General features: G+C 48.6%; 1 protein-coding gene across 6 annotated transcripts in view; it reads left to right on the top strand.

Annotated features, from left to right (window-relative positions):
* Positions 1 to 2277: 2277 nt before the first annotated feature.
* Positions 2278 to 27657, top strand: part of PLEKHA6 (pleckstrin homology domain containing A6) — an 82534-nt gene continuing 57154 nt past the window's right edge. For 3 of the 6 annotated variants that reach the window (XM_081216267.1, XM_081216268.1, XM_081216266.1), the window contains exon 1: positions 25359 to 25441. The gene's annotated coding sequence lies outside the window, so the exon portion shown is untranslated. Of the gene's footprint in view, positions 2343 to 7878; positions 7938 to 25358; positions 25442 to 25484; positions 25527 to 27657 lie in introns of those variants that run through there. The other 3 variants (XM_081216269.1, XM_081216270.1, XM_081216271.1) reach the window with 3 other exon arrangements.

The raw sequence follows: 27657 nt of genomic DNA, 5'->3' as shown, positions 1-27657 counted from the left end.
GGATGCAGGCTTCGGGCTTCCGGTTCCAGTGATTTCAGCTGCAGATTATACGGTCGATGGTGTGATTGAGTGTCAATCATGGCGATGTTTAAGGAAGCGGATACCCAGAGGCTGTTTCACCCATCTGGGGTTCATCGCCTGGCTCCTCTGTGCTTCAGCCCCAGTTGCCCCCCGTGAAATATAGCAGAGCGCCCCCGCCCTTGGGTACCCTAGCGCGGAGGCCAGAGGCACGAGGAGTAGGCCATGCTCAGCTTCCGTCTGCCTGCGGTGTCATTCTTATCAGGGTGAGTTTGATATCTGTACTGACTTCCCCAGTGGGGGATGGCTTAAACCCCAGCCAGCCAGATAAAGGTTAACCCAAAGACTGGGAGGCTAGAGAAGGTGGAAGCCAGGGGAAGCCGTGACCTTTTAGAAGGGACCTCCGTCACTCTGGAACAGGTCAGTGGAGCCACTGCCCTCTGGAGCAGGAGGAAGGACAAGATCAGCGCAGGAGGCCCTGCCAGCTCTGGGGAGCCCTGCCCCACAGGTCCGGAACTGGCATTAGGGACAAGGGACTGCTGGGGAGGTTGGGACCCCTAGGCGGGCCTGCCGGGAACATTTCTCCCGGGTCCCTATTCTGAGCGCCCTACAGATGTCTTTCAGGGCAGCTGTCTCCCCTGGCCTTGCTCAGGTTTCTGGTGGGGACTGTGTTCTCATACCCACTCCCACATCCTGTGTCAGGAAAGCCAGGCTCTCACCCAGCCAGCGCCTCGCCTCCCCTCATCTGTCCCGGTGGTGCTTTTAGTAGTTTAAAAAGTTAGGAAAATATTTTTCAGAGCTGTGGTTTCTCCTGAAGGAGCCCAGCTTCCTGTTGCTGGGAGTGAGCCTTCAAAGATCATTTTATAGGGGCTTCCCTGGTGGCACAGTGGTTGAGAGTCCGCCTGCCGATGCAGGGGACATGGGTTCATGCCCCGGTCCGGGAAGATCCCACATGCCGCGGGGCGGCTGGGCCCGTGAGCCATGGCCGCCGAGCCTGCGCGTCCGGAGCCTGTGCTCCGCAACGGGAGAGGCCACAACAGTGAGAGGCCCGCGTACCACAAAAAAAGAAAAAAAAAAAAAAAAAAAGAAAGGTGAATGGGGATGAACTGTGGTGAGCCTTAGATGCCAAGACAAGGTGTTAGGCCTTTATGTAGCAGGCAGGGGAGGGGGCAGCCACTGGAAATTTCTGAGCAAGAGAGTAACATGATGAAAACAGGCATTAAACCATACCCTACAGGGAGGAAATTGGCTGTATTTTTAAAGCACAAAGGCAGAGTCCTAAACTTCCTCTTATCACTCATTCCAAGTGCTTCTTGGTGTCTAAACTAAATCTTTCTTGCTGCAAAGTACAGTTTATCTCCTAGGAGTTGGAAAACACCTGGACAGAAAGAAAAGTCCTTCTCCCATTTCTGTCAGAAGAGAACCCACATATCTTGGTGGAACAAGTATGTGCGCCAGGGTTCTGGGCCAAGCCGGCAGAGCCCCGGGGCACAGGAGGGCACGGCGGCCAGCATTAATATAGGTGCCCACCTCCAGGGGTGTGGGTTAGAGTCATCAGAGCCCCCATGGGATTAGAAGCCCTGGATTTGTCTCGTTGGTGCTGTTGTGCCTCCCCACCCCCAGAACTGGCATACGCACTGCCCCTTGGAAAAGCTTGCGGGCATCAAGACACCCCCTCTACCCTCCTGCTCCGTTGTGAAGGTAAGAGAGATGAGGCTGATAAAGGTCTCTCAGCCGGGAGAGAAGGGCACAGAAGAAGAACAAGGTATGATTCAGCGATGGGCACAGGAGAAGAGGTTGGGGGGGTGTCTCACCCCTGCTTGTCGGGGTGCCCATCGGACACCTGAGAAGAAGCTCTGCTAGGAGGGAGGAAGCTGCGGTGTCTGCCCCCGTCCAGTCTCCAGCTTAAACCAACCCCAGGCTCAGGGGAGCGGGCTCGAGTTTGAGCCTGTCTTGTCCTCCGAGGGTCCTCCTCGGCTGTTGCCCTCGCCCCCTTCCTCCGCCTGCCGTCTGCAGCAGTATCTGGTGGAATCCCAGAGATACCCATCTCTAAAAAAGAAAGCTTTTCCTGAACAGCGACTCCAACCACCCCCCCGGGCTTCCCGAGCAAGTGGAACATTCCACTTAAAGGGTGAAACAGGAACAGGTGAGCATACAGTGCAGAAAAGAGAGACGACTCAGACAGGTGAGAGGGGTGCAGCTGAGCCACTCACGCTGCCCACCTCCACCTCTGCCACCTTCCTACCCAACTGCTGGAGGGCCCCTTGCTTCCTGAGCCCAGACCCCAAAATAGGATATGGCTCTGGGACACCTAAAGAGGCCAGGTAGGCAGACACCCTCTCAGAAGACCCTGTCCTTTGCACCTGGGGACCTGTACTTTCCCACCCACCTGGGGCTGCTGTGTCCCACAGTTCTGGGGGCACCATTCGCACTGTGCTCCATGTGAATGGCACCCCCGAGCTGTGCCAAGGCCGGGAAGTCAGTGCCAGCAGATAAGGAGGAGGGCAGAATCAGACACTTTTCTGTTCCAGGCAAACAATAGGGACCTTCCAGGAAGCTCGGGGGAGGGAGTTGCCTGTAAGAGGATCCCCGCTGGATGTTCTGTGGGCTGACTTAAACAGGTTTTTGCATTTGCCACTGATTGCTTAATTAGACACCTACATAGTGCGCTCTGCTAATGACCATGTCTCCCAGGGAGATGATAGATAAAGGGGTGGGTGGCTTCAGAGGCCAGGTGGAGGTCTCAAGGACAACTACCTGAGAATGGGGGCGATGGAGGTAGAACCTCCTGGCATTTCCTTGGGCCAGTATGGACTACAGAGCATCAGAGAGAGTGGCTGCTTTCTCTCCAGGGACTGAGGAGAGATGCAGGGCTCGGGGCCTGTTTCTGTCTCCAGTCTTAACATCCAGTGTGGGCTCCAAACTCCTGGCTGTGGTTTGCCCTCTTGAGAAATGGGGAGGGTCATCCCCCGTGTCCAGGTAGTCACTGATGCCAGATGAGCCCAAGGTGCATGTTTCTGGAGGTAGGTGCTCTGAGGTGCAGAACAAACCAGTGTTTTTCCAGGCACCTGCACGTTAGGTTGGAAAGAGCCGGGGAGGGAGCTCTGACGATTGCCTGGAGGAGGGCATCACTCAGCGCTGTGAACTCCAAATGGACAATTAGGAACCATTCTGGGATCTGAAGCTGAGTTTTGATAATGGGCTGAGAGCTTAGCCACAAATATTTCAAAGCTGCTCAGAGGGTGTGCTAGAGGCAAACTGATGCTGGTAATTATCTGCTGATGACTAGGGGACTGGCTGGATGTGTTTGTGATTCTTCTTGCCTAACCTCAGCCCTCTCCAGCTCATCTTCCTAGAACTGTGGTTGTTGGGATGTGGGACAAAGAGGCCCCAGCCCTCTCCTGGGTGAGCCAGCCAAATATTTACCAAAAGCAGGGCTGCAGAGGAAAGATGCCAGGATCCAGGTAAATGTTGTGTTTGTACTGCCCAAACAATGCCATGCTTCATGGGCTCCCGAATGCCACAGCTCTCTGAGCCAGGCCCCTGTGAAGGCTGGCTGTAGGGAAGCACGGGATTGTGCACCATGTGTGAGACAGAGAGATGCCATTCCCATTCTGCCCCTGGGTATCTCTGGGATGCTGGCATGCTGGCACTGGATTGTCTTTGGTCTCCTTTCCTCCGTCCCAGGAAGGCCCGAGTGCTCAGGAGGATGGAATCTGTTGAGGGACTGCAGGATGGCTATATGTTTCTGATGGTCATGATGGAAGTAATCATTTCTGCTCATTTCAAAGACAGGGTGGGGTTAGCAGAGATGATCTAGTGTCATGGAAACTTTGGACTGTAGGGAAGACTGAATTTTATTTATTTATTTATTTATTTATTTATTATTTTTTTTTTTTGCGGTACACGGGCCTCTCACTGTTGTGGCCTCTCCCGTTGCGGAGCACAGGCTCCGGACGCGCAGGCCCAGCGGCCATGGCTCACGGGCCCAGCCGCTCCGCGGCATATGGGATCCTCCCAGACCGGGGCACGAACCCGTATCCCCTGCATTGGCAGGCGGACTCTCAACCACTGCGCCACCAGGGAGGCCCAAGACTGAATTTTGAAGCTGGGCAGACCTAGCTTTGAATTTTGGCCTTACTGCTTACTAGCTGTGCGTCTTGGGGCCAGTTAACTAACTCCTCTAATCAGAGTTTGCTGTGGCCTAAAATGGAATTTCAAGACCCACATTGCCATGGGTGATTGTGATGATTCCTCCCATGATGAAATAAAGCAATCTATTCTACGGCATAACCCTGAATGCTTTCCTGTTGGGAAGCAGGGACTGTATTCAATTTCATTCCATAAACATTTTTTTAAATTTATTTTATTTTATGTATTTATTTTTGGCTGCATTGGGCCTTCGTTGCTGTGCGTGGGCTTTCTCTAGTTGCGGCGAGCGGGGGCTACTCTTTGTTGCGGTGCGCGAGCTTCTCATTGCGGTGGCTTCTCTTGTGCAGCACGGGCTCTAGGTGTGCAGGCTTCAGCAGTTGTGGCTCACAGGCTCTAGAGCGCAGGCTCAGTAGTTGTGGCGCACAGGCTTAGTTGCTTCGCGGCATGTGGGATTTTCCCGGATCAGGGCTCGAACCCGTGTCCCCTGCATCGGCAGGTGGATTCTTAACCACTGCGCCACCAGGGAAGCCCCATAAACATTTTTGAGCAAAGGTATTTCCAGTTCCAAAGAGTCAATGATTTTATGTCTTTAAAAACCCTTTGAACATCTTGGAAGGAAGAAATATTCGAAAACTCTATTATATTTGGCAATTATCATTAGTTTTCTTTTCGTAACCCACTCAGGAAGTCTTTAACTGTTTAGTTCAGAACTGGAAACAATGGGTGGAGGCAGAAAGTGTGATGATGGCACTCTTCAATAGCGGGATAGGCCACCTTCAAAGGTAGTGAGCGTCTTGCCCTTGCGGGAGTTCACGTGGCACCTTCATCTTTCCAAGTGTTGGAGAGAGCTTTTCCTGCATTGGGTGGGAGGGAAGACTGCTTTGTGCTGAGATCGCTTCTCCTAAATGTGGGAGGTTCTGATTCTGGGATCACCAAAATTCCCCAGGTGAGGACAAGGGTTTTCCCTACACTACAAGGCGAATGCATGAGAGATCAGAATTAGGGGGAATTTCCCCTGGAGCTTCCTGACTGCCTTCTCCAAAGCACAGCCCCTCTCATTTGGATCAAGCCTTGACTCTAACATCTTTCCTCTCCCTATATGTTCTTTACTACCATCAAAGGCTTGTGTGCACTCTTGCCTTGCCACATGTCTCAGAACCAGCTTCTATTCTGGGTGGGTCTTTTCCCTGTTTTCCAAACCATCTCTAGCAGGATGGGAGATTAACAATCAAGCAACCATTTATGGCATTCCTACTAGGTGCAAGGCACTGGTGTAGGAGCTAAGGGGAAAGGCAAGGAATTGTCCCAGTCCTTAAAAAGCTTCAGTCTCTCTTTTGGAAATAAGCTTTACACAAGTAAAAAGTCAGTTAAGGGTACAAGGCTGTATGAAACAACAGCTGAGTGGTAAAGACAATAGTAGAGGTATGTGTGAGAGAAGTAGATAGCTAGTTCTGGGCTGAGGCACTTGGTGAACTGGGCCAATGGATTTTGGACACTGATTACTGTTGGAGTGAGAGACAGGGGTGGGAGAGAGTCAAAGCTGACCTTGTAGTTATAAGCCTTGTTGCCTGGGACGGTTAATGTTGACATTGACAGAAGCAAGAGAACTTAGATGGGGAGCCCATTAATAATTGACTGTTTTTTTTAACATGCATAGGTTACAGTATTCAAATGGTACAGAATAGTATTCAGTGAAAAGTTTCCCTCCTGCCCCCTCTCAGATTTAGCCTCAGCTCCCTCCTTGAAGGTGATCACTGTTACCATTGTCTGGTAGGTCCTTCCTGAGATGTTCTATGGCAGTCTAGGCTATGACCCATGAGCCAAATCTGGCCCCCCACCTAATTTTGTATGAGCCAGCAATTGTGTTTATGTTTAAAGGGCTAAAAAAAAATAAGAAGAAGAAAGTGGTTTGTGATGCATTAAAGTTGTATGAAATTTAAGTGTGTCCACAAGTACAGTTTTATTGTAATACAGCTATGATCACTTGTTTATGCTCATTTCTTTGCATATTCTCTGTGGCTGCTTTTGTGCTACAAAGGCGGAATTGAGTAGCTGCGACAGAGACTCTAAGGCCCACGAAGCAGAAAATATTGATATTTACCATCTAACCCTTTACATAAAAAATTTGCTGACCTCTGCTCTAGGCAAATGTATATAGGTAGTTACAAATCATTTCTTAACCCAAATGGTAGCATATGAAGTTAATTGCTGTGCCCCTCACTATCTTCATTTACTACATCTTGGAGACCGTTCCATATCAATACTATAATAGAGCTAGTCAGTGGGCGGTGAATCTTAATTCGATTTTAGATATGTGAGTTTAAGGCCAAGAACAGTAACCCTTGGGGAAATGCTCAGTGTGTGGTTGGGCTCTCGGGACTGAAGCTTGGAGCCTGGAGGCGGAGATGTGAGGGACATCTGCAAGGAGGGCTTCTATGCGAATCTATGACCTTGGCCTGTAGATCAAAGACTTTCCTTTATAGAAATGAAGCATTGCATTCTGAGCACTGTTCAAAGTAAGCTCTGAATGCTAATAGGTTGACATAAAGACAATGAACTGGAAACATTAAACCAACACCTGGAGGAACAGTAAGTACTAAAGGCAATTTAGAGTTACCTTCTTGAGTCAGAAGCCAGCCAACAAAAGCTAGTGTGCAGTCGTGGACAGAGGGCTGCACAGTGGATCTTTACTGAATGCCTACTATGTGCCTACTGCTTTATGCCTGTTACCTATGTATTGATAATTGTTACTCTCATGTAGAATCATTTGCCTCATTTTACAAATGAGGAAATTGAGGCTCAGAGAGGTTAAGTGATTTTTCTCACAAGCCGTGGTTCAAGCGAGAACCTAGTTGTGTTAAAGCATATTCCATCTGACTTTTAAAGATGCCAAATCTGGCTGGGAGTCACGGCCTAGCTTTGACAAGCCGTTTCATCTTCCTGGCCTTAGCTCCCTCATCTGCAAAATGAGCCAGTTGTCATCAGACTTCCCTTCCCACTCTCACCTGGCCTGATTCTGTTACGGGTGAAACATAAAGGAAGGGGTGGTGCTACAAGAGCCGGATGCAGAAACTTGGAAGAGGAGAGGAAGGTGTGGTTAGCAATGAGTATATACCAGACCAGTTATCTGGAAACTAATCCTTAGGAGAATATTATTCCTTGATATGGAGGAAGACTCTAGAAATCTTTGCTCCTAAACTGAACTTACCCATCACCCTCAATGCCATGACCCTGAGCGTCACTTAAGCACCTGGACTTGAACAGCTGGAGGGGGTTGGGGCTGGGAGAGACTGTGGACAGCACCTGACAGGTCTCTCTCTGGGCCTGCATGGCTCCACTCTGCTCTCCTCTTGGGCTTTCTGGAGGAGCTGCAGCTAGAGGGCTGTCTGATGTTACCAAGTTGCAGCCTGGGTGGGGAGGGAGGGGAGTGCGAGGGCGGGTAAGCCATCAGACCCAAGGAGCCGGGGGTGTGAGTGTATTTATATAGGACTCAGCCAACCTGCAGTTTCAGATTTCAGACTCCGCTTTATCAGGAGAATTTTCCCTGGTTTTCAGTCAATGCTAGAGCAGGGAGCGAGCTGACACCAGAGCCTTCCTGGAAGGCTGGGGAAATTTTGGATTCCCGGGCCCTCTCCTTGTCTCCTTCCTTCTCATGGGAGCTGCAGCAGCCACTCTTGGCAATTTTCTTGGGTCTGGAGTATTGTTAAGATTCCTTCCCAATCATCAGTCTGCGTCTTCCAGTTGGGATCTGACTTCCAGCATGGAAGGTAATATCTGGGGTCCTGGGCTAGGAAGAACTAGGGCTACCCAAACTTCAGTGGGGAGGACCGGGGGTAAGGATGCACATGCTGGGCAAAGAGGAATAACTCACAATAAGAGGGATGAGAGAGAGAGAGGGAGAAAGAGAGGGAGAAAGAGAGGGAGGGAGGAAGGGAGGTGTGTCTGTGTAGGAGGCGGGGGGGCGGGGGTGAGGGAGGGAGTGTGTGTGTGTGTGTGTGTGTGTGTGTGTGTGTGTGTGTTGCTAGCATTGCTATTGTATTTGGAAAGCAAATCTTCTTTTAACACTTTCTCTTTATTTATCCCCTCTTTATCTCCTAACAAATAAGAATGTCCCAAGAACGTCCATCTTCCTTGAGGGTCTCCAATCATAAAGTTAGAGAAAATTTCTGACTTCTAGAATGTGAATATTTCCTCATTTGGGGGTAGGGGGTTGCAGAGGGAACCTAGTGACATGGAGGTATGTGTCCAGAGGACTAAGGTCCCTAGAACCAGCCCTGGTTTTTGCAGGCATTTGGAAACACTCCTGGTAAAGCTAACTGTAAGTCTGCGGCGTGGTGGGAAGGTGTAACCAGTATAGATTCCAGCATGGTCTCCGTGTGGAATTAGCTTGAACCAGCTGAACAAGATCAAAGCTACGAGAGACAAGTGCCAGGAGCACTTTCGTCTCAGAGGCTCGGAATTGGGCAGGATGGAGGCCAATGCCTGGGGTGGGCACTGGGTGGGGGCTTGGCGCCCTTCCTGAAAGCACAAATTTGGATCGGGTGGTGATTGGTGAGTCAGGCTGGCTGAATATGGTTCTGTCTCCCCAGGGCTTGTGTGGTGTTTCTCAGTGGCAGGAACAGAGTTCAGAGACCTACCTCGTACAAGGGCCGGTGGGCGGGCAGCCTGGCCTCGCTGCCAAGACCTGTCTGTGCAGTCGTGCCCAGTGGGCAGCGCATGCAGTGAGGCAGGATCCGGCAGGAATGGCGGATGGGCCAGGTTGAATGTGACTTGGCAAGGTCCTGGAGGCGGCTTTTTTTTTTTTTTTTTTTTTTTTTGCTGTACGCAGGCCTCTCACTGTTGTGGCCTCTCCCGTTGCGGAGCACAGGCCCCCGACGCGCAGGCTCAGCGGCCATAGCTCACGGGCCCAGCCGCTCCGTGGCACGTGGGATCCTCCCAGACCAGGGCACGAACCCGTGTCCCCTGCATCGGCAGGCGGACTCTCCAACACTGCGCCATCAGGGAAGCCCTAGAGGCGGCTTTTGAGAAGCAGATTTGGGGCAGTGCGGTAAGCATTGGGAGAGGGGTGTGATGGAGTCTGCTGGAGGCAGAACATGGAGTGGATGGAAAGGACCCAGGAGAGCGGACCAGGGAGTCTTAGGTTCTGATACAGTCCCAGGCTGCAGCCAGCAGGGACCCCAGCTGTCAACACAGGGGCAACCTGAAGTAGGTGAGAGAACCAGGGCTTGCCTACCGACTTCTGAATATAATGAGATAGATGGATGAGAGGTGATGTGGCCTGGGCAAGCACAGTAGAAACACATTTTCAGCCTGAGAAATTACATAGTGCAGTAGAGTCTGGGAGGCAATCACACAGTTATTTATTAGGCAATATAATTAGTAGGTTGTATAGTCTGGTCACTTTTGAAACTGTGGGCATTTAAAAAAAATATTTTTTATTTGCATCACCTGCTACTTCCAAATAGAATTCCAGTGTCTTTGTATACTTGGTAGATGGTGCAATGCATCAGTTTGGCCAACGGATAATAATAAATAACCTTTCATTTTATTCAGTTGTGTAGGGTTTTCCAGCTTGGAGTGTGCTTTCAGAGACACTCTCTTATTCTGCAGATTCAATATAATGAAACATCGGCTCAATTCAGCAGATGTTTACCAAGCCCTATTCTCTCCTAGGTACTGTGTTAGAGATTGGGTATATAGACACAGATGAGACCTGTTTCTGCCCTCAAGGATCTCACAGTCTAACTGCAGTCCTGTCAGGAAGACAGAATATCTTTCCCACAATATAGATGAGGAAACTGGAGCCAAAAGGTGCTAAAAGGACTCATGGTTGGTCGGCAGAAGGACAGGGATTAGGATCAAGATCCAACTCCTAATCTAGTGCTCTTTTGTGTTTCCCCTGTACCACAGTACTGTCTCGACTTCCCTCCTCCTCTTCACCCCCCACACTGTCTCCATCAGAGTGTTGAGCAAGAAGCAATCATCTGTGGAAGGCAGCCTGGAAAAACTACTCCCTGGAATGGAGTCAGTCCTCTCTGGGCTCCTACTTGTGCAACTGAAACGGCATCAGTGGGTCTGCATCTATGTTAGTTGCTGATCTGATGCTCTCTACCACTCACCAGTGGCCGCCTTTATCTCTTAGATAATTCTTGACTTGGGGCAGACTGTCTTCCTCCTTCTTCTCCCTGGATTATCTGAACAGATAAGGGGACTGTAAAATCCAGGGGCTCACGGAAACCTGGGAGGCTCCACATGGTGGTGGATGCTCACTGAACACTAGATTTATAAACTAATGAACATTGCTTAGTTCTTTGTAGTTGACAGAGTGTGTTCACATGAGCAAAAACAGTATGCTTGTCAATTCCCCCTCCCTTCCACGTTTGCCAGCTCAGGTTTCCTGGAAAGGTCTGAATCACCAAAGCTTAGGATTATTCTCTTCATTTTTAGGCTTAAGCTAATAGGGACATAGAGAGGTCATCTGTCCCAGTGATTATCAAATTTTGGTCTGTGACAGAGTTTTCACCAGTCTGAAATGAAACGAGAAAAAAAGGGAAAGCGTACTGAATTTTTGGGGGGGAAGCAAAATGTATTCAGTTTAAAGGATTACTTTTGGGGTCAGGAGATGTACTCAAATATTTATTCTGAGGTTATGGCTTGCTTATTCTTTTCATGAGCTGATGATGAGAGTAGATGGTAGCGAGGCTTTTTAAATGTCCTTATTTGGCAAAATAAAGAGTTGGCAACTTTACAGTGGTTCCTTACATTTCATTTTTTGAAATTTAACTGGTCTATGAAATCAAAAAATCTTGCCTCCAGGCAGGATCTTCTTCAAACAGATGAGACTCTTATCTCCCTGATGAGGGCTCTTTGGGGCAGATTTCTGAAAACTTGGATTCTGATCTTGTCACCACTGTTCTTTCCCTGTGGGTCCTTGGACCATGATAAACTCACACGGAGTCTCGGTTTCCTCATTTTTACACTGTGGGAGGTTTTTGCCTCCAGGATATGGTCACTGGCAGAGGAATGTGTTCTCACTTCCTCGTCCTCTTTGTCAGGAAGTCTGAGACTCTCCCTTCTCTGAGGGGCTCTGGGATCAGGCCTTGCTGGTTCCTATTCCTGTAGTCATTTTTGGGAAATGATGGAAGTCATCTCTTATGCTTGGAAAAGACAGAGAGGATTTGTAGTTTGAAATATGGGAGCAGCATGAGGTATATTTTACATTTGAGGTCTTGGTATCCAGTGTTAATCATTTGGGAACACAGGTATTAAAAATATCTTGCCATCAGTTTTTGAAATGGTGGACCTTCTTGAGCTCTCAAGAATATCAACTGGAGCTTTTCTAAATCTGGAGGCTCCTGGAGGCCTTAGAGTGTCTGGGTCTTCTACCTTCTGGAGAGTCAGGCCTGGAATAGCAACAAATATGTGGGAATTCCCAGGCAGCCCCAGCTGCCAGACTGAGACATGTGGTTGGGTGTGCACATGTGTGCAGACTTGTAGGAGAGAAAGCGTTTAGAGGAAAGTCAGTTTGAAATCACCCTGGAAATTGAACTAGATGCTCTTTTTGAGATTTGTTCTAGGACCCTTTTTTCCTGAAAGTCCAGAAGCCTCTTAGTAGGAGAGAATTTTCTGATTTTCTACCCCAATTTTATGTTCTGAAACAAGAGCCCTCCTAGCCTGGGAAAGCAGTGGAGATCCTACTTGGGCTGTTGAGTTTGTGGGAGTGGGTAGCAGACTCTTACCCCAAGCTTTCCTGGGACAGAGGGAGAAGTAGGACAAACTACTAAAGGCAACAGGGGAGCCTTAGCCTTTGAGCTGGAAGACCAAGCCTAGGTGCATTAAATTCTCCTCTCCCAAAGGTTTCTGGGTGGTGACGGGGCAGTAGAGCAGCACAACCCCTAAGAACAGTGCTACAGAAAAGCCTAAACCCGTGAATGATGGCAGACACCACAGACTTATTCAAACCAGTGGAGGGGGAAAGGCAAAGTGAAAAAGACTCCAAGAAGTGCAGATGAAAGGTCTCCACCACCCGAGGTGCTCCTGCACAGGAGACCCCTCCACAGACCCTCTGATGGCTCCACCTAGGTTTGGGACCAGTGAATCATGTGTCAACGCAGTGATTCTCTTAGCTCATCTCTGGTCACCAGCGACAGTGGCTTTCCCCAAGGGGGCTTTCATAAGGATTTTGTCCTAACTTTGGGTAGATTGGGACACAGAGTCAAGGAGTACAGTGAAATTCTTAGAAATTAGGATCTCTTCTGAGATGTTCAAGACGAAAGGGCAGAGGGTGAGAACCATTCAGCATGCCTTTTTCTGACTGTAAAGGTCAATGAGAAAATGACTGGGACCTCAAAGATGTTCCCATCCTTGTCACGGTGAGGCACTGGAAAGCAATATCTGGACTCCAGGGCCACCTTTGTCTTCAATCAGCTGCATGATCTTGAGCAATTCAGTCCCTCTCTGGGCCTCAGATTTCCCATCTGTGAAGCGAGGGGGTTGAATTTGATTGCCACCATCCTATTCAACTCTACATGCCTCAACTCTCCATTTGACCAATAGGTAGACCTTATCACTCCAAGAGGAGGGTCTCCTGCCTTTCTCAGAGCTGCAGGTCTGCTGTCCAGCAGTTGCATGTCTGTTGGAAAAGTGGCTTGAGGTAGCAGGATGAGATGGGTATTTTCAAGACAGCAGATCCAGGGTCAGAACTGAGATGCCCACTCGGACGACAGTGCATTGGGACAGGTCAAGTCCTTCACAGTCATCAGTAAGTCCTGTAATGGACGGCTAGAGCCAAGGGAGCTGAGAATAACAGTTGCCCAATATTGCTCACAGTTATGGGCCAGGGCTGCTTTCCTATTTTAAAAGTCTCCTGGGGCTGTGAAACAGCATCAGGAGAAACATGCCAAACCTGTTCCACTGTGTGTCAGATATTTGTTTCTCATCCAGAGTGTCCATCTTCATCATCTCCCTCACACTCAGCATCTTTAGCCCAATTTCCCACACACTTTGGCCCCCTCTACCCCTTAGTATTCCCAGAGGCGCTGTCATTTCTTCCCCTGGGAATGCCTCTAGGGGGTAGGTAGCAGAGATGAAGCTGTGGGATGGTGGTAGAGTGGAGAGAGTGCTGGAAGCCCAGTGAGGTGGGGAGTTGGAGGCATGTTTGGAATATTCAGGCATGTCTATACCTGAAGTCCAATCAAATAACAACAACACACTGCCTCTGCTAGCTCTGTTCGGGTGGAAAAGCAGCAGATTTGTACAGGCTGATGGGCTGGTCTTTGGATCCTCTCCCCTACCCCATGCCAAATTGTGTTTCAGATTGCTGGCTCCAGGCTGCAGGAACCCAGGGACCTAGGAGAGATTCAGATTGTGATAAGGCAAATGCTTTAAATGTTTGTCAACATCTTTAGTTTAAATAACTCTAGTGGCTTCCTGAAACCCCTGACTTCAGGGGCTGGAGGAGGAGCTCAGGCAGCTCTACAACTCATCATCTAGAATGCCTGGGGCCTGTGGATTTCAGAATGGTAACATGACGCACACACTGTGTGTTACATAAAAACCTCCAGCAGGGTCTGGAGCAGCTCCAAAATCACACATACTAATATTTCTGCAGCAAGATATATCTAAAAAGTCATACAAGTGGGATAAATAAAGGCTAAAAAGAGTCTCATGCCAGTTCAGGTCATGCTTTGCTATTAACTAGGTTCAAGTCAGGTTGGGTTCTGTTGAGTTAGGAAAAAACTTTTGATTTTTAGATATTTGTGGATTTGGGACTGCTGTTAAGGCATCGCAGTTCTATATTGCCTCACATAATCCTACCAGGTGGAATTAGGATTTGTATTTTACAGGTGAGGAAGCTAGGGCTCAGAGAGCATCAGTGACTTGTCTAATGCCATTCGGTTGATAAGTGGATTCCAATCACAGAGCTGAGCTGTGATTCCAATCCAGGTCTGTCCATCTCCGGAGGCAGGCTTTTTCCTCCGTCCAAGGTATGATGCACTTTACCTTTAGGAGTGACTGAAGGAGAGTTGAGGGTGGGGGTGGGGAGCTCTGACTTCGGCATCTTCCCTGATTAGGAAGGCACTTCCTGCACATCTGATAGGGATCATTTACTGGCTTGTTCTTACTCATACCTTGACTTCTGGTATCCCAGTAAGCTAACGTCTCAGAAGAGAGGAAGCTAAAGTTCAGTCAACTTTGTGGCTTACAAGAAGAATCCAGCTGGCTTCGTGGGGGCTGTGAGAGCCAAGAACAAATGGGGTCAAGTTGAATTTAGTGAGAGAAGCATCATCTGCAGTGGAAACAACCCCGTGCAGAACCAATGGAACGCAAAGTGCTTCCTGCTTCCCCACCCACCATCTGCTGTAGAAGGCTTGCCTTGAGTATGGACCCATCTTGAGAGAAGGACTGTCTGGGAGGGTCACAAACTCCAGATGAGGGTGAGGGTGGTGTGCAGCTCGAAATAAGGAGAATTCAGTTGTGGGGGGTGGTGTCTCACTGGTCTTCATTAGTGATGTGAAAAAAGGTCGAAGGAAGAGCCAATTCAATTTGTTGAAGATACGCCACATGCTTTTTAACACTTCTTTGGAAAGATGGACGTTGGTCTGTTGTCTGGGCAGTGACATAGTTAACCCCCTCCCCCTACCTTCTAAGTGCTGTCAGATGGTGGCTGCCATTTCTGGGTCATCTGTAGGTCAGCTAAGATTTGAACTCTTACTGTGCAGGCACACAGGAGTCCACAGTGTCCTGTGCTGTCCTGCTGTCAGTGAACTCTAAGCAGCACTTGGGCCGGCCGCTCTGGTTGGGGAGTGGTCTGTGCTGTGTGTGTCCTTCTACCCATTAGGAAGAGGTGGTAGGTTTGTTGCCATAGGAACAAGGAACATCTGCTCCAGACAACTAGAGAACAGAGTGGGGGAAGATATTCTTAAAGGGACCATAGCTCATGGAGTTGCTGCCTGGAAAGTAGGTTTTTCTAAAGAAGACCTGAGGGGCAGATCAGAACCCTTGGTCTGAGAGAACTGTGAGCCTCTAAGGTGGCAAAGGACCCTCATTTGCTTTGGAAAGTGCAGGTGAGAGGATATAAGATTTTCTTCTCCCCCAAATAACGGATGTCCTCTGGGAACGTGTCTCAAAGCTGTGTTAGCCTGTGGGCTCCGAGCGCCCTGGCCCATCCATCAGCAGAGCTGGTCTGCCACCTTCGTTAGAGATCTTAGTTCACCCATATGGCCCCCACTTCTCCTGTTGCCCATTCCCCCTAGACATCCTGGGAGCGTTTCTAAACTGGGTAGTAGCAAACTTATCTGCTTTCTCTGACTCTTACCTCCACACTGTCCTCGCAGACAGCCTGACTTCTAGGCCAGTCAAGGCCTTCCAGCACCGTTTTCTGCTACCCTTGGGCAAACTCCCTGGTCCTTTTCCTTCCTCTTCCTTTCACCTTCCTTTTCTTCCTCATGCCAGCCACGTCTGCAGAGTTGAGACATTGGGTCCTCCAGAAGTCATCTTGTTCTTCTTCCTGGTATTAGTTAGGACTTTTTTTTTTTTTTTTTTTTTTTTTTTTTGCGGTACGCGGGCCTCTCACTGCTGTGGCCTCTCCTGTGCGGAGCACAGACTCCTGATGCGCAGGCTCAGTGGCCATGGCTCACGGGCCTAGTCGCTCCGCGGCATGTGGGATCTTCCCAGACCGGGGCACGAACCCGTGTCCCCTGCATCGGCAGGCGGACTCTCAACCACTGTACCACCAGGGAAGCCCTAGTTAGGACTTTTGAGTACGTTACTGGAACTGCTCAAAGCACCTTAAGCCCCAAAGGGGATTTTATTGTAAGGGCCAGAGAAATGGCTGGACCACAGGAACAAACTAGAACCAAGAAGCTAAATGCCGCAAATGTGGTCTTGCCCGTTGTTCCTGTCAGTGTGCTGGCTTCAGTTTCTTCTCCCTGCAGAGCCCTTCCGGCTCCGTGGTCAGCCTACAGGGTGGAAAAGATGGCTTCCAGCAGCTCCCTCGTGTACCTGTTACCTGGAGAAGGAATGATCTCTTTTTTTCTCTCAATCCCAATTCCCATCCCTGGAAAGGTGTTTTGGCTGAGCTGGGGTCAGGTGGCTACCTATAACCAAGAGAGTAGTGTCAGGTTTTAGCAGCATGGCTGTTACCACCGTAACTATGTGGGTCTCAAGGTGGAGGGGCAGTTTCTAGAAAGGGATGGGTACTTTCTATCACCATTAGCCTTTCCTGGACCTCCAAGACTAGAGGAATTTGGCTTGGGGAGTTTACACACCCCTGGCCTCTTTTGTTCAGCTCTTTTCCCGCCTGGCTATGGGGGCTGGCGAGGCCTAGTAGGTAGCACAGCAGTGTGACTGAAGGAGCCAGGGCATAGCTGCGGAGTCCTTGCCGCTCCCCGTGGGTGGAAAAGGCGTGGAACCCGAATCTTGAAGGCCATTCAGGCCCCCAGCCTACCCAGAGTTAACACTCTAGCCTTTTAGTAAAGTCCTTCAGGAAAGATTTTATGGTTCCATCAGACTCTAGGGAGTCAAGATCTAAACGCCTCATGCCTAGAAGCTCGTCACTGTTTCTAAATTCAGTCTTTCATAATGTTATTGAGTCCACTGTCCCCCATTCCATCTTGGGCTTGTGAGGAGGACCGATGCCCGCCATCTTGTTTAGGTTAGGATCGAATCAGTGACTATGAAATCATTCCCTTGCATAAGAAGACAGGGATTTGGGCCACAGGGTATATGGGATGTGGAACCACTTCTGGCTGGCTGCTGCCCTCCATCCAACTGAACTCCAGAGAAGAGAAACACATTGAGGGGTCCAGTTGTCTAAGCCTTTCATGGAGCTGTCCCTCCTTCATGCCTTCCTCTGCCCAAACTCTCACCTCCATCCACTGTAATGCAGACACGGCCAGAAGGGCTGGGGCTGGAAGGAAGAGGAGCTGAGGAGGCAGAGGCCCCACTTGGCTCTGCTGCGGGAGGGGTGGGAGGGCAGTGGAGAGCTGAGCCCTTCCCTCTGCTCTTGCCTGACTCCCCTGGAGCCTGTGAGGTGGGGGTGTCTCTGGGCGGAGGAGAGGGAGGGCCTGCAGGGACCCAGGAGCTGAGCTATTTCTGGAACACAGAACACATCTGCAGCAGCCACAGAGAAGGTCAAACTCTGGGCGCAGGGCTGGAATGCAGGGGCCAGGCGGCCGGGGGAGCTGCGGTTTTACCCCTCTTGGCAGCTTGGAGGGCCCCTGCCTTGCCCTGTGGGGAAGGTGGGGCTACCCATAGCAAAGTATGCGGGGTGGGGAGCGATGTGGCCCCGGTGGTGATGGTGATGGTGCAAAGCATTGGAGGGGGGTTTGGGGAGTGGCACAAAATCCAAATACCCATGGCACTGAGGTGGGGAGAAATTTAATTCCAGGGTATGGGGGCTCTATTTCGTGCTCTCTGCCATGAAAAAAGAAACCAGGTCAGGCAAAGCACTGTGTGATGGGAAAGAGAAACAGTGCTGAGGCAGGGGCTGGGAGGCTCAGACAAACAGGTGTGTGAGCTGTGCCTGCGTTCAGAGGTACGGACGGACAGACGTGGGGGCGAGTTTACTGGGAAGCGATGCAGCTTAGCTTCAGCCTCCCGCTCGCACCAGCCCCTTCCAAGGCTCCCTCTAACTGGTAGTCTTTTTCTTCGTAAGAACTGCCCAAATTGTATAAGCTTCAGGCCCCACACACCCGGCTCTGCCCCTGCATCCTCATGCACCCACATTCACCCACCCTCCTTCCTTCCCTTGCTGCCACTTCACAAGCCCTTTCTTCTACATACAATACCCGGTGTCCTCCGTGCTTTACCCTCATCCTCACACATGCCTGTGTGTGGCCTGGGGCTTCTTGAGTTTCTGTTTATAGTTAGAAAATTGCCCTGCTCCAGCTCTGCCTTTGTCACAGAAGGACCATCTTGGCTAAATCTGACCGCTGCTTGACCTTTGGGCACCTTGCCCTTGGTCTGCCCCTCTTCAGCTCCCTAGATGCATAATCTGTTGGTTTGTTTTCCTTCTTAGGCTGTGGGTCCCCCTCAGCTGGACCCAAACTGTAAAATAGGGAGAGAGCTCTAGAGGAGCTTTCTCAAAGAACCGGAAGTGCACAGGACTTGGTAGCCTCTTTTGTCCTCTCTTTCACTCTATGGGCAAGGTAATTCCCTGCTCAGGCCCAGTGGGCCCCAAGGGGCAAGCACTTGCCCACATTATACAGCTGGATGGGTGCAGTACACGCACTAGAACCTGGGTCTTCCCAGACAACTCCTTCAGCCCAGTGATGTAGTCCCTAGAATTGACCTGCTTTTTAACTTCCAAGTGTGACATGACACAGAAAAACAAAATCTCCCTCCTAGTTCAGAGTATGATAGGGCAGACCTCCCTCCTCTTTGAGATTTCTTAGGTGTTGATTATTCTGGCTCCTAAGGGTAAGGGGTCTGCCTCAGATGATCACAAGTGATCTGAGGTGGGTGGTGGCTTAAAGGAATTACAAACTAGATTGAGGAATATCTAAAGTGCCATCTTGATGGATAACTTCCTTAGGAGCAATTATTAAGCATTCATCTTCACGTGTCAAAGTGCTAAGGGGTTTTGTAGTCAAAAATTAGGCCATTGGTTCCCATGAGTGAATGATTCGAGACAGAGGCAGACAGTTAATAATGATTACTGGCATTTACTGAACATTACTAGGTGCCAGGATCTCTCTTGAATTCTCTGCTTGTATAATCTCATTTAATCCTATGACAGACCCTTGAGGTAGGAGTTTATATTATCTCTGTTTACAGATAGGGGAATGAAAGCACAGAGAGGTTAAGTCACTCACTCAAAGCTCCTTAGGTAGTAACTGGTGGAGTCAGAATTGGAACTGGGACAGTCTGACTCCAGAGCCAAAAATCTCAAGGCCAATGCAGATTCAACTTAGCAAAAATAAACTAAAGGATTAGTTTGTAGGATGATGCACGAGAAGGGAATTTCAAGTTGCACAACGAACTTGAAGTGGGAAAAGACCTGGCTTTGGGCTGTGTCCTGGGCTCTAATCCCAGCTTTCCCACTTCCGAACCGTGTAGCCTTGGGCTGCTTACCTGACCTCCTATCTTGGGAGGTTCACGGGAAGAAAATGTCCAGCCAGCCCTCCAATACCTAGTCTTCTGGACAAGACTTCCTGCCATCACCATTGGTCCCTCTTGGGACTGCCTGGAATTGGAGGAAAGACAGGCTGGAGAGAGAGGGGCATTTGGCTTAATGTAGCTCTCAGGCAGCTGTCACCCTCTGACCCTTATTACTTCATTATCTTTTCTTCCTTTTAAAAACAAGGATATTCTCTTGCATAAACACAGTACAATCAACAAATTCAGGAAACTGAACATTGATACAATACTATTATCTAATAGACAGTCACCAGTTGCCCTAGTAATGTCATTGGAATCTAATCCAGGAGCATGTCTCTACTCCTCTTTAATCTGGAATAATTCCTCAGCCTTTCTTTGTTTCTCATGCACTGAGGGTTGTTTTGTTTTTTTTTTTTTCCTCACTGTTGTGGCCTCTCCCGTTGCGGAGCACAGGCTCCGGACGCGCAGGCCCAGCGGCCATGGCTCACGGGCCTAGCTGCTCCGTGGCATGTGGGATCCTCCCGGACCGGGGTACGAACCCGCGTCCCCTGCCTCAGCAAGTGGACTCTCAACCACTGCACCACCAGGGAAGCCCCTGCACTGAGGTTTTTGAAGAGTGCAGGCCTCTCTCTGGCCCTTTCAGGGCCTTGTCCAGTCTCCCCATTTCCCTCCCAGTCCCCCCAGTGTCATCCCTGAGCAGGGCTGACTAGGGGGAGGTGACTGAGGCAGTCTCCTTAGGCACAAAATTTAAGAGGATGCCAAAAAACTCAGTAATCAAGATAAATAACATTTAATGCAATATTTTCAAAAATCAAAATCAGTGCAAAAATTTCATGAAGAACAAAAATATCAACATTTTCAATAACAACAGGGTAAGTAATAGTGTCATTCCAAGCAATGTTGGAGCCTCAGGCAAAAGGGAAATTGAGTAATACTGATCTGGTCTTTATTTAAAATGATATTTCATTCATCATGGATTTTTTGCACTAATTTTTATTCCAAAAAATATTACATTAAAATATTATCAATCTTGATCATTGAATTTTTAGATGCCTCTTACATTTTGTGCCCCCATGCCCTGCAGAGTGGGTTTCCTCCCTCCTGTCATCCTGTCCTCAGAACAAGGGTGAGAGAGAGGTGGGGCTCCCAGCCAGCCCTGGCCCTGGCCAGAGTGGAGGAGGAGGGAGGGTGGGGGACAGAAGAGGAGGGAGAGGAGGGGTGCAGAGGCCTGGAGCCCTCTAACAGCTTCCAGCTGCTTCCACACCCACCAGACTTCCTGCCTTGGGAGTGGTGTTTGGTTGGTTTTCCCCCCTCTTTTCTCATCAGATGTGTGATCTGATTAGATCCTTAGATACCCTCATCTCTCCCAGTCTCCCCTGTCTTAACACTGCATGGTTCCCCTTAGTTGAGCCTATTCTGACCCTAGATCTGCCCCTGTTTTCATCCATCCTGGGACCCCTTCTGGGTCTGTCACTTGTGCTGTAGAAAAGCATCCACCCAGTGTGGGGTGAGCACCATGATGCTGGTTCATGTTCCACAGCTCTGGGAGCGGAGCCAGAGCTGAGGGACAGGCGGGGGTGTCAGCCAGGCTGTGGGCAGACCGCGTGTTAACAGGAAAGAACTGCAGACTGAGGTTAAGAGACTCTGGGTTTAGCCTTGCCTCCCATGTATACAGGAGGTGGGTTATCTTAGTCAAGACCCTTTACCTCTTTGAGCCTCAGGTTTTTTTGTTTATTTGTTTGTTTTTTGTAAAATGAGAGTGTTAATATTTTTCTGCTTACCTCATAAGACCATAAAAGAATCAAGTGAGATAATGATGAGAGGGCTTTGTGAACTGTACAGGGTTGTACCTGATATTTTCCGTTCTGTCATAAAACAAATAATTCTTTATTTTTATAAAGGCCACATTCAGGTCTGCCACGTTATTTGACCTAAATCCAGGAGAGGAGTCCAGGCTGATTCAAGGCCATGTCCATCCCTGTCTTTAACCAGCAGACTAAAGTGGGTCACTAGGAAAAGCTGGAATCCCTGCCCACCCCGCCTTCACTTGCCCACATTTATCACAGTATAAAACATAATGGGTGAGGCCCAGGAGTAGGTGCTGGGGTTTTTTTTTTGATGTCTCAACTGAAGACTTTTCTTTTTTATAGCTTTATAGAGGTATAATTGATTCATGATAAACTATTTAAAGGTTAAAGTTTGATGCATTTTTTGAAACCATAACTACAATTAAGATAATGCACATATATCCATCACTCCCCAAAGTTTCTTCCTGCCATTTTGAAATCCCTCTCTCTACCCTATGTCCATGCAACTTCTGATCTGCTTTCTGCCACTATAAATTCATTTTACATTTGTAAGGGTTTTGTATAATGGAATCATACAGTATACATTTTTTATTTGGGGGGAAGGGGTCTGGCTTCTTTCATTCAGCACAATTATTTTGAGATGCATCCATGTTGTTATGTATATCAATAATTCATTTCTTTTTATTGCTGAGTCATATTCCATTTTAGGGATGTAACACATACTGTGTTCACCTATTCATGGACATTTGAGTTTTTTGCAGTTTGGGGCTCTTACAGATGAGCTGCTATGAATATTTTTGTTCAAGTCTTGGTGTGTGGACATATGCTTACATTTCTTTTAGGTAAATACCTAGGAATCAATGGGTTGTATGTTAAACTGTGTGGAAAAGTTTGGCAGTTTCTTAAAAAGTTAAACAAAGTGGACGTACCATTTATAGTCTCATCAGCAGGGTATGACTTCCCGGTCATTTACATTTTTGTCAACATTTGGTATGATTAGTCCTAATTTTAGCAGTTCTGGTGGGTGTGTGTAGTGTTATTATGGATTCAATTTGCATTTCCCTAATGACTAATGATGTTGAACATGTTTTCATGTGCTTTATTTGACATAGTATATCCTCTTTGGTGGAGTGTCGGTTTAAATGTTTTGCCCACCTTTTTTCTATTATTGTGTTTGCTGTCTTAATATTTAGTTGTAAGAATTTTTTATATATTCTAGATGAAAGTTTTATGTCACATGTTTTGCAAATATTTTCTCCAGTTTATGGCTTACCTTTTTATTTTTGTAGCAGCATCCTTTGAAAAGTAAAGCTTTTTTATTTCAATGAAGTTCGATTTCTTTTTCTTTTTGGCTGTGTTGGGTCTTCATTGCTGTGCATGGGCTTCCTCTAGTTGCAGGGGTATGCAGGTGTTACTCTTCGTTGCGGTGCACAGGCTTCTCATTGTGGTGGCTTCTCTTGTTGCGGAGCTTGGGCTCTAGGTGCATGGGCTTCAGTAGTTGTGGCTCATGGGCTCTAGAGAGCCAGCTCAGTAGTTGTGGCGCACAGTCTTAGTTGCTCCATGGCATGTGGGAACTTCCCGGACCAGGGCTTGAACCTGTGTGCCCTGCATTGGCAGGCAGATTCCCAACCACTGCACCACCAGGGAAGTCCCTGAAGTTTCATTTCTTGATATTTTGTTTAAAGTTGGTGCGTTTTGTGTCGGATTTAAGAAATTTGCCAAACCAAAAATCACTAAGATTTTCTCCTGTGTTTTCTTCTAGAAATCTAATAGTTTAAGCTCTTACATTTTAGTCCTTAGTCCAGTTTGTGTTCATTTTTAATGGTAGGGTCAAGGGGTTTTGTTTTTGTCTTCGGTATATGGACCTCTAGTTTTCCAGCACCGTGTACTGAAAAGGCTGTCATTCCCACATTGAATTGCCTTTAGACCTCTGTGGAAAACCAGTTGACCATATATGCATGGTCAATTGGTCAATTCCTGGACTCTCTATTCTGTTACATTTATCTGTACATGTATCTGTATGCTGATACCACATTGTCTTGACTACTGTAGATTTATAATCTTGAAGTCAGGCAATCTAAGACTTCTAACTTCATTCTTTATTCTTCTAACCTTATTCTTTTTTTTGAAAGATTTTGGGGTTATTATAGGTCCTTTTCATTTCTATATGAATTTCAGAATCACTTTGTCAATTTTTACAAAGAACCTATTGAGATTGTATTGACTCTATAGGAAAATAAGTGCAGAATTGACATTTTAACAATTTCCTTTTCCATACAAACAGTATATTTCTCCTTTTATTTAGATTTTATTTAATTTCTCTCACTAGTGTTTTACAGGTTTCAGTATATAGGTCTTGCACATCTGTTGTCAAATTTATTCCTAAATATTTCATATTTTTTACCCTATTGTAAGTAGTCTTTTTAAAATTTCAATTTTTCATTGTTTGCTGCTACTATATAGAGATACAACTGATTTTTCTATATTGACTTTTTATCCTGAGCCCCTCTCCCCCTTTAAAACTCAATTTTACAGAGCAGAAACCTGTAAATACTGAGATGCAGGGCTTTTACATGCTATGATAAGCATTTAAAAGCATGTAAAAACATCAGCATCTTTCCCCATTTTAAGTTAATAAATCATACTGTAGCAGCCCTGCAGCCAGATGTGAGAGGAGGGAGTGGTATGGTGAACCTGACCCTCCACAGGCAGTGCAGCCCTAGATTTCTGGGGGTATTCTTGAGGGTGAATGGAGCAGGTGGGAATGCATGCAGCCCCTTTAAGAGACCAGGGCCAACCAGCCATCAGGCCGCTGGGAAGGCAGCCCAGGAGATAAGATAAGGCCCCCTGGCAGGTTTAAGCCAGGGTCTTGAGCCACAGTGACTGGACTACTGACAAACAGGAACCAGGGGTGATGAGAGGAGGTGCAGCTACTAGACTCAGACTGGCACGAAGTGGAGCAGCCTGACCACCCACTGGGGCCTGAAAGGAGAAGGGGATATTAACTGTGGGTGTGGAGAAAGAGGGCGCTTGCATTCTCCTGTATAGCCTATCATGTTTATGATCATGGTTTAAAAACGCTACTAGACTGTACTTCAAGGCTTTCTATGTAGTAAATTTTCCATAAATATGTTTATTAACCTCTATTTGCTCCCTCTACTGATATCCTTATGCTATCGTGAGATGCTTTGTTATTGGATTTGGAGACTACCTGATTTCTTGCTCAAACTAGAAAAATCCTGGCAAGGAATTACTCTGAAAAGTCTGGAGCTGCTCATTTGCACATATCTGCATAGATTTGCATGTGTCCTACATGTAGATACATACTTCTGTGCTGGATTTAGATTTCCCCAAATCAGTTGCCTATTTTTTTTTTTTTTTTTTTTTGCGGTACGTGGGCCTCTCACTGTTGTGGCCTCTCCCATTGAGGAGCACAGGCTCTGGACGCGCAGGCTCAGCGGCCATGGCTCACGGCCCGGCCGCTCCACGGCATGTGGGATCTTCCCGGACTGGGGCACGAACCTGTGTCCCCTGAATCGGCAGGTGGACTCGCAACCACTGCGCCACCAGGGAAGCCCCAGTTGCCTATTTTTAAAGGGATAAAGAGGTGATTTGACTCTACTCATTCCTGCTCACCTTTCTTCTGCATCCTCCAAAGATGCAAAATTATTTCTGCAGCTTTGAAATATAAAAAAGACCACCTGTGACACACAGTTTGTGCAGTTCCAAGCAATCCTTTGCCTGTCAAGTTATTTTCCATCGTCGTTTCTATTACAGTTCCTAGCTCCAAACTCCTGGGTGAGTCAGGGAATTATTAAGCCAAAGAAACGCTGTAGCTAAACAGCCAGGAGCTGAAATTGCTTAGAAGCCTTCCAGGATTGTGCCCTGTACCTAGACAGAGAGGCTAGAGGCACATACATTGACCTGAAGACCACCTTCCCACTGTTTCCTGGCCTAGGGCTAGGGATGCTATGACTACCTTTGTCTGTTCTCCCTCCTCCAGGAACAAATAAAAATATCATCCCCTCCCCCTGATCCTGGCTTCTCTATTGGCCTGCTAGGCAAATATTTCATAATGTGGGCTCATCCAATTGGGCATCATGCCAGAGCCAAGCACCTCAGTTGCCAGCGTGCTCCAATCAGGCGGGGCAGCCTGGGTGGGACTAGAGGGCTCCTGCTTTCCACATGGGAGGCAACAGCATTACTCAGGTGGATGGCATCAAGGTGGGACTCGCCACTTTCTCAGAGCTGGGAAGAGGGGACAGGGCTGTCCATCAGCCAGCTGGAGGCAACCAGCACTGAAGGGGTTAAGGCCAGTCAGCATGTGTGGCTGTTAATGATTGCTACCCACCAGGGACCTGGTGAGTGTTAAAGGAAAACCTTTTCCCTATTCCTGAGTGTGAAAGGAGTCAGGGCGAGAGCAGAGGGGACCACAGAGAAGAGCCGGTGAGTCAGTGGTTATCTGTCTGCTGTATATTTGTCTGGGTGTCTCTGGAGCAGGTAAGAGAGCACCAATATTCCCATTCCATCAGCTAGAGTGGGCTTTTGTTACAACCGGATGCAAATTCTCAGCTTGGGGCCAGATTTCGGTATCATTCCTATTTATTAGAAGGAAATCTTTAGGGTTGTCTTAGTCTAAGGGGTGTGAACTACTTGGCACAGAAGCTGGAAATACACATCATTGTCTTTCCTGATGCAGAGACAATGGTTTGGTGTGGCCACCTTGCACACAAAGCTGGAGGCCTGCTCTTCCCCTCTCCCTGAGCCATTGTCTCCAGAGAGGCGCTCAGGAGCTCTGGGCAGAAGCACCATCCGCCTCTTCACAGCCGTTTGCTGGGACCAGCCCAGAAGGAAGGCAGGGAGGGCACAGCCAAAGGAGACGGGCATAGCTGTGCCTTGCCTTTTATTCTTTTTACTTCAAGTCAGGTGTGGAGAGGTGGGAGGCAGGATGCAAGGGGTGGGGATGAAGGAGAGTTGGCGGGGACTCAACGTGTTAGAAGACAAAGTTTGTCGTTTGGGAGCAAAACAAATCCAGGAAGAGAGAGAACCAGTCTTTTGGGTTTAGATGTCTGTTGTCCCCATGCCCCCAACTGCCCATTCAGGACCCTCATTCCCTCCAAATATTAGGCCTCTTTGACCCAGGCACCTTCTCATGACAAGTCAGACTTGTGCAGGTAATGTGGACCAGAGTTTCTTGGCTTCGTTGGAGGAGGTGCCAAGACGGAATTTTCTCAGCTGATTCTGTGTGTGTGTGTGTGTGTGTACTCATGCGTGCACAAAAAAATGAAAGACTGATTTGTCTCCAAAGCAGAGATGTTGACTTTACCCCCTCTTAGCCAGAAACCCTTTTGTCCCCCTGCCTCTTTCTTGGGAGGAAAAAGGTTCCATGACATAATGGTAATGGTAGGCAGCCCTGGAGGGGTCTGTTGGGTAGGAACAGAGTGCTCCCTGTGCCAGTCTTGAAGGCAGGTTTGAGAGATAAGGCAAACCCAACCCCCGTGGCTTTCAGCTGTGGTGCCTCCTCCTGCTACGCTGCCCACAGGCAGACAGAAACCAGGCACAATAAGGGGGAGGTGCCAGCCACCAGACCCAGTGGGACAGGAGCAAAAGCAGCCAAGCTTCTGGGCATGTGAGCCAACAAAGAGCGGGAAGTCGGGACTGGGAGAGGAGCCGGCCACTTTCCGTGTTCTGCCTTGTACTAAGAGTTAGCCACACGTAAGACTAGCCACCCTCTGTCCTCACACTCCCAGGAGAAGCAGCCCAGAGGAACTGGTATTCCCAGGCAGGGAGGGCTTCGTGGGCATTCAACCTGCGCAGTTGCCCTGTGTCCTCAGAAGGGTTTGGTTTAATGTTCTTCTGTCACCATCCTGAACTTCTTAATTTTTGAGCAAGGAGCCCTGCGTTTTTATTTTGCTCTGGGCCCTGCCAAGTATACAGCCAGAGCTATTCCCAGGCCAGCCACAAGAGGCAGCAGCAGGATGGTGTTGATATGCTCCAACAGGCGTAGGCAGACTCACCTGTTACTCAGGTGTCACTTACCAAGACTGGCTTCTGTCCTGGCCGGGACCAGTACAGCATCCCTTTCCCTTTCTTCCCCTCTACCCTCCTCCCAAAGCGTCTGTTTCTTCTTGTCTTAGAAACCCTGCCTAGACTTCCTTCAAGGCTACTGCGTGGCATGGGGACAGGGGAGGGGCCAGCAGTGTCCCTTACCTGGTCCCCCCCCGACACACACTTTCCTTTCCTTCCCAAGTTCTTTTTTCTATTACCTGGGCTCCAGGCAGGGTCTAGGTCTGGGAGTCCTTCTCCCATTCCTCTGAGATCGTCTCCCCTCCCCTCTCTAAGCCACGGTTATCAATGGACACACTCTGGCACCTGCTTCATGTGCTATTTGTTTAGGAACAGATTGTATCCCTGTGATTACCACAGGCTCCAGGCTGGGTGGGGGCCGGGGTGGGGACAGGGGAAGTGCAAGGGAAGGAAGACTCCTGAGCCTGCTGTCCTCGGTGGCAGTTCCTCTTCGCCTCTCTTCCCCTCTGTGCTGGCTCCTCCCACTGTGGACCGCAGGACCCTGCAGACC

Source organism: Mesoplodon bidens (assembly GCF_964165515.1).
Source record: "Mesoplodon bidens genome assembly, chromosome: 2".
Taxonomy (NCBI): Eukaryota; Metazoa; Chordata; class Mammalia; order Artiodactyla; family Ziphiidae; genus Mesoplodon; species Mesoplodon bidens.
Note: the sequence above shows the minus strand (reverse complement) of the source record. Positions and strands in the feature narration are given on the sequence as shown.